Source organism: Pinus tabuliformis, chromosome X, assembly GCF_031772625.1.
Source record: "Pinus tabuliformis cultivar Carrire ecotype Pingquan chromosome X, CPIR1, whole genome shotgun sequence".
Lineage (NCBI taxonomy): Eukaryota > Viridiplantae > Streptophyta > Pinopsida > Pinales > Pinaceae > Pinus > Pinus tabuliformis.
This window is the reverse complement of record NC_142308.1, coordinates 1,707,666,693-1,707,672,692: the sequence shown is the minus strand read 5'-3', so window position 1 is coordinate 1,707,672,692 and position 6,000 is coordinate 1,707,666,693.

The following is a 6,000-nucleotide window of genomic DNA, read 5'->3' as shown; positions in this document are numbered from 1 at the left end:
TATAGGCAAGAACCCATAACTAATCTTAATCCCTCACACAATCACAATGTGATTATCCGGGAGCCCCAGCTCCATTACCAATGTTGACTAACCGAATCGTCTCTAGAATCTAACCTACGAGCCTTATAATTACAAAAGGATTAAATTCCCGCTAGTATGAAGGAACAGTGGCATATGCATCCATTGTTGTTTCCTTCCTAGTTCAAATTTGAAAAACATAAAATTAAAAGACTACAATGCAATACCTGCTGCTGTTTCGCAACCTACTCTCTCAACTTGTTTGCCTGCTTTCTCAGAGCATCCATTGTTTTCCTGTTATCAATCATAAAGAGCCCACATTTCAGAAATCTCTATACAAATCCACATCCATATCCAAGAGCAAACAATCCTTAAAAAATTGGGAATTTGAGGAACAGTGTGCCTCTCAATAATTCAAAAATATTGTGGATTCAGATATTCACAGATCCACTCTCAAACATGATCAGGTGGGTAAACACAACTAAATGCTAGTTTCAAATCAAGACCTTAATATTAGTCAGACCTTCCGGCTGAGATCCCCCAAGAGCCAATAATGCAATGCAAGCTGCGAAGGGGCTCCGTCAATCATTTAAAATGATTAAATGGATAACTAACATTTATGTTTCGATCACAGCAAATCGATCGCAACAAAAGCCTAAATGCAATTCACAATCTGCAGGGACATCAAATCTACTCAATTCTCTCGGAGCTAAGCGAAGTCCAGAAAGGATATGAATGAATAAAAAGTCATGCAGGAAGTAAATCATTCAAACACATAAGGAATTCAAAAGCCTCGATGCTTCTGTTTCATCCGTCGAACTCCCCTGCCACCGCAAAACTTGGTATGCCCTTTAATAATAGTTTTTTTTAAGAATACTATAAAATCCAAAATGCATGGCCATGCAACAAAGAAAATAAACTTGAATAAGAAACAAGGCAAGCCAATGCAATGCAGAGTATTGAAGAAAATGATGAGATGAAAGTGAGAACAGGCTCTATGAGATGCTTAATACTAATCAGCGCTTGCCAAAAGCCAGGGAAGAAGAACAGTGCTTGCCAAAGCCCAGGGAAGAAAAACAGCAACAACAACTGGTAGCGGAAAAGCAGTAAAAATATCTTCAAGAGTGACGTAAAAGAATGGGAAAAAGCAGTAAGGCGACTCAACCGATATTTGGAAAAAGCAGTCACACTTCAAATCAACGGTTGAAAGTGTCTCCCCTGATCCAACGGAGCAGGGTAAAAGTGTTGACGATTGTTGATGCATAGGAAGGCCTATCGGCCTAAATATATATTTATATCAAGAACTCCTCTCAACATAACATAAATGAACTGTAATTTACCTTGGCAGGTCCACCTTGAATTCACTAATCAAATTTTAAAGTATACATAAAAGGACTAAGCATGTTGATTCCCCAGGGCAGCCCAGCTTAAATTGGTGATCAAAATAATATTAACTCTTACAAACCAAGAGATCCAAGATCGTACGGAGAAACATGATGAAGAACTATACATGTGACATATATCCGATAAGCCTCTGCAATATTTCGCGGATTATTTCAATAGTTTAGCATTCTCGCATTGAATCCCACGACTGCATATTGCCATTTCATGACTTTTATCTAGCTTAGTAATGGAGTGTTGCCATCACACTTGCCCCCTACGTTGGCTCTGAAAAATGTTTTCAACAAGAATAGGATTGTAAAATCCGAGTAACGCCGCAAGATTATGACGGCCTTGTATTCTCTTTTTAGTTAAATTAAAGAAAGATTATGATGGGCTTGTATTCTCCTCTTAGTTAAACTAAAGAAAAATTATTACTTGCAAGAGATTCCTCGTTGTTATTAGTAAAAATAAATTAAAAAAATAAAATAAAATAAAAATTATTAACATATACCAACAAATTAAATAATTCAATTTTGAATGAAAACATATTAAAAATAATTATAAAAAAAATTTAAATCATTTTATTTTAAATATAATCAAATAAATAATTTTTTTTAATATAAATTAGATAATTTATAAATTCTCAATGCTTATGATATATTTTTTTAAAAATGAATAATATTGCTTACTATTTACTCTTTATTGTAAATATGATATCAATATGATTGCTTACTAGTACATCAATATTATCATTTTCAAAATGGCACATAGTAATGGTAAAAAAAAATAAAATTAAACACTAAAGGTTTTAAATTCAAGAAATTTACAATTTCAATATTACTCAAGAATTTTTATCATTGCATTTTAAATTTCTTGAAAAGTGTATGGATAACTTGTTAACATTATGGTTGATTTTTTAAATAATAATAATTATTACTCAAGAATTTTTATCATTGCATTTTAAATTTCTTGAAAAGTGTATGGATAACTTGTTAACATTATGGTTGATTTTTTAAATAATAATAATTAAAAAAAATAATAAGTAAGTTTTAAAAATGTAATGTTTGATTTTGGTTGAAGAATATAATTTATATGTGTTTATTATAATTGATTTTTTAAATAATAATTAAAAATATTAAAAAAATAATATTTAAGTTTTTGAAAATGGTAATGTTTCATTTTTGGCTCAATCAAAGGTTATTTTAATATTTTGTATTAACAAATAAATAAAGTTATTTTATTTATAAAATTTCTTTACACATAATTATTTAGGACTTTGAATTAATACCAATTGATGGTCTTTTAAACCTGTATAAGATGAACATTTATTCACATTATAAAAGGATTTTACAAAGTATTATAATATTTAAAATTGAGGTTCTCAATGAGTGTGATTTTTCAAATCATTTTAGCTGAAAATGTAAAGTTTACCCTGTTAAAAGAGTGGCTTTTCAAATTATTTTTATTTTGAAAAAATTAGGTGAAATTTTTTAGAAATATGGGTTACATTTGTCAAACTTGAAGATTTTGGGTGCTTTAAAAGATGTTGATAGTGTTGAATCCATTTCCACCATCAAGGAGTGATTCAAAAATTTCAAGCTAAAATTTCTTAAAAGCTAATTGGCCTAAGATATAAGGTGCATTGCTCGTAAAAACTCAAGTCTAACAATTATGCTTTTATGCCCTGAAAGTTATGGAAATTTCGGCCATATTTTGAAAAATCCGGCAGGGATTTTTGTAAATCCAAGTAAAAGTTGTCAAAATTGATAATTTTAGGTGCCCTAGAAGTTTTTGATGGTGCTGAATCCATTTCCACCATCAAAAACATGATTCAAACACTACATCTACAAAAAGATTTGAAATATTTGAACAATTCCTCCAGCTCTATAAACAACTAAAAAAAACGTGTTAAATTAATTTAATCTAAATTATATTTAATACATAATCTGATATATTATTTTATTTTAATTTCAATATAAACTCGAAAAACGAAATCCATAAATTAAATGTAAATATAGGTATTCCCTCGAGCAACACCACATGTGACCCATGAATTTTTATCTCTTTTGGACACTAAGTTCCCACAGGTGACCCACAAATTTTTATCTCTTTTGCATAATAAATTAAATGAGAATTCATACATCAAATCTAGATTTGCATCTCACCATCCACCATCGCATGGGACCTTTAAAGTCGTTAAAGAGGATATAGTATTAAAAACTAAAATTATAACATATTTCTCCATCAAATTTAATCCATATTTAATTGTGTTAATATTTATTATTATTATTTACTCACAACTAAGACTTCAATTTTTTCTTGTTTAAAATAATGTTACATCTCTTCGGCCATTTAAACTTTATTGCTACGGAATATATATATATATATATATATAAACTTAATGTCAAATCTTAAAAGAAAATAATAATAAAATAATCATCCTGCATTCTGATTTTGGGTGAGAAAATTTTCAATAATGACTTTTTACTAATCTCTTATAGTGGCAAGCATCCGATCGTTTTAAGTTCGAGATTTTTATTTGTTTGAACCCAAGTGTCATAAACCCCCATAGTTACATAGGTATACTGTAGAAAAAATTATGAAGAGTACAAGCACTTAAACTTATTTAATTAAATATCTGACACGGAGTTAATCCTTAATTCTTACCATGTTTAGTTACACAGTTTTTTGATTATACAGCAAGCATCTTGCTAACGTACTAAACCCCTTGAACTTAGCTATGGTTCGGTTTTTGGTTTAATTTTAAGATTAAAGTCTACACCAGTATTTGTGCTTGACACCTATTTACTGACAGCTATACTTACTACACTTAATTCTTCCGTTCCTCCCACATTGCATATATCACATTGCAATACGTTTATGGTCTTATCATTTCCTGCTCGCATTTAATCCTTGCTCTATCATGTTGGACATGGCACGAGCAGATGGTACTTCGGCGACTGCTACCTTGGGATTCCCACCTCATCAACGGAGGAGGAATAGAGAGGGCAATCCAATGGCTAGGCTCCTTCCGGGAGGCTTTTCTACTTCCTCACCGTGGATGCACTTCATTCCTTACCTTCGCTCCTTAGCGATTGACTCTGTTTGCCTGATTTTCCGTTTGAACTGCTAGCTCTCAACGCTGGTGGTTGGCAACCAGTAAAGGTTATGAGTGCGGAGCTAAGGCTTCCTTCGGTGATTGTTTTGCGCTGCAACTACAGACCAAGTTTGTGTTCCTTTCCGTTTGGTTAATAATGTTTATCATTACTCTTGCCTACACAGCTCGCTCCATATGCACCGATGGTTAATCTTTGCTTCTGCTTGCAGGGAAAATGGAGGTGGAGCTGGGGTTTCCAAAAATTTCCAAGTATGCGACCCTTCCCGCGGATCATTGTTGTGCGTTTGTCCCGCGTAAGCATTCTATGAAATTGAAAGTTTGGCCGAGGGCATGGAAGGACTCTAAAGTTTCCTGGAAATTTTAACTCCAGCTCTGGAAATAACAATTTTTCATTGTTATTAAAGCTTTGTATTCTCAGGCGTAGGCATTTGATGGTGTTAGGGTAGTGTTTTCTTGATTGTATGTAGAGGGCTCCCTATGGTCCTACATTTTTAGGCCACGTCTGAGTAATTTCCTCTTCTCCTCATAAGTTTTAATTTAACATGGGCCGAGGGCTAGCCATTCTGGGTTACTCTTCACTATTTTTTTTTTAAACTCAGAGCTTGAAGTGTTTGCTTTTGTTTAGGTAAGCCATGGGCTTTCCTAATAGTTACCTTGGATTTCAGACATTGATATGTAAATTCTTCCTCTACTGTCTGGAAATGAACTTGGATTGATACTACAGTTTGTATGCACGCTTCTGTCCGTTCATATGTAGTTATTTTTCCTGTAATCATTCTTGCTTAGGTATATAATTTTATTCAAGCTTAGGTTTTTGTTGTCTTTCTGGGGACTGCGTTAAAGATGGTCCTGAAAGTAATGGCTATCTCTAAAGCTGGATGGACCATCGTTTCGACATTTAGCTGCTTTCCTTACTTGAAGTTTTAGTTTGTTTTCTGTTATTCCATATGGGTTATATTGAAGTTTCTGTAACTAATCAAGCAACTGTTTACTGCTTCTGTACATGGATCCACCAATGCGTAATTTTATTCCAGCGTTTCTCCATGTTATTGATTTGTTTCAGGCAGTTATTGTTTTCTTTTCCTGTTAAAGAAAAACTTACTATAATTCTACCAACATTCTTGCTTTCATCGTAACGAGTCTTCTTTTGTTTAATACTCTGAGTTTCATCTGACGACTCAGAACCTAGTTACAATTTGGGGTTTATCACTACGGAATAGTATCGATTTCTTTCCTAGTTTTACTTGTAATAGTCTATAGCGGACTTATCATGCTCACATGATTTTTCTAATAAAATTAAATTCTATATGGGTTTCCCAGTTTACCATCCCGAATAATCTTTATCACGGTGTTTCCAATCTTACAACAGTTTTCCCCTTCTATATTGTACTGGCTACTACATTTGGTTTTAGTTAGGTTTGGTATCACACTCAATAAAACGAGTTGGCTTGAAACCAAGTTCTTGTGTTCTGGTATATAAA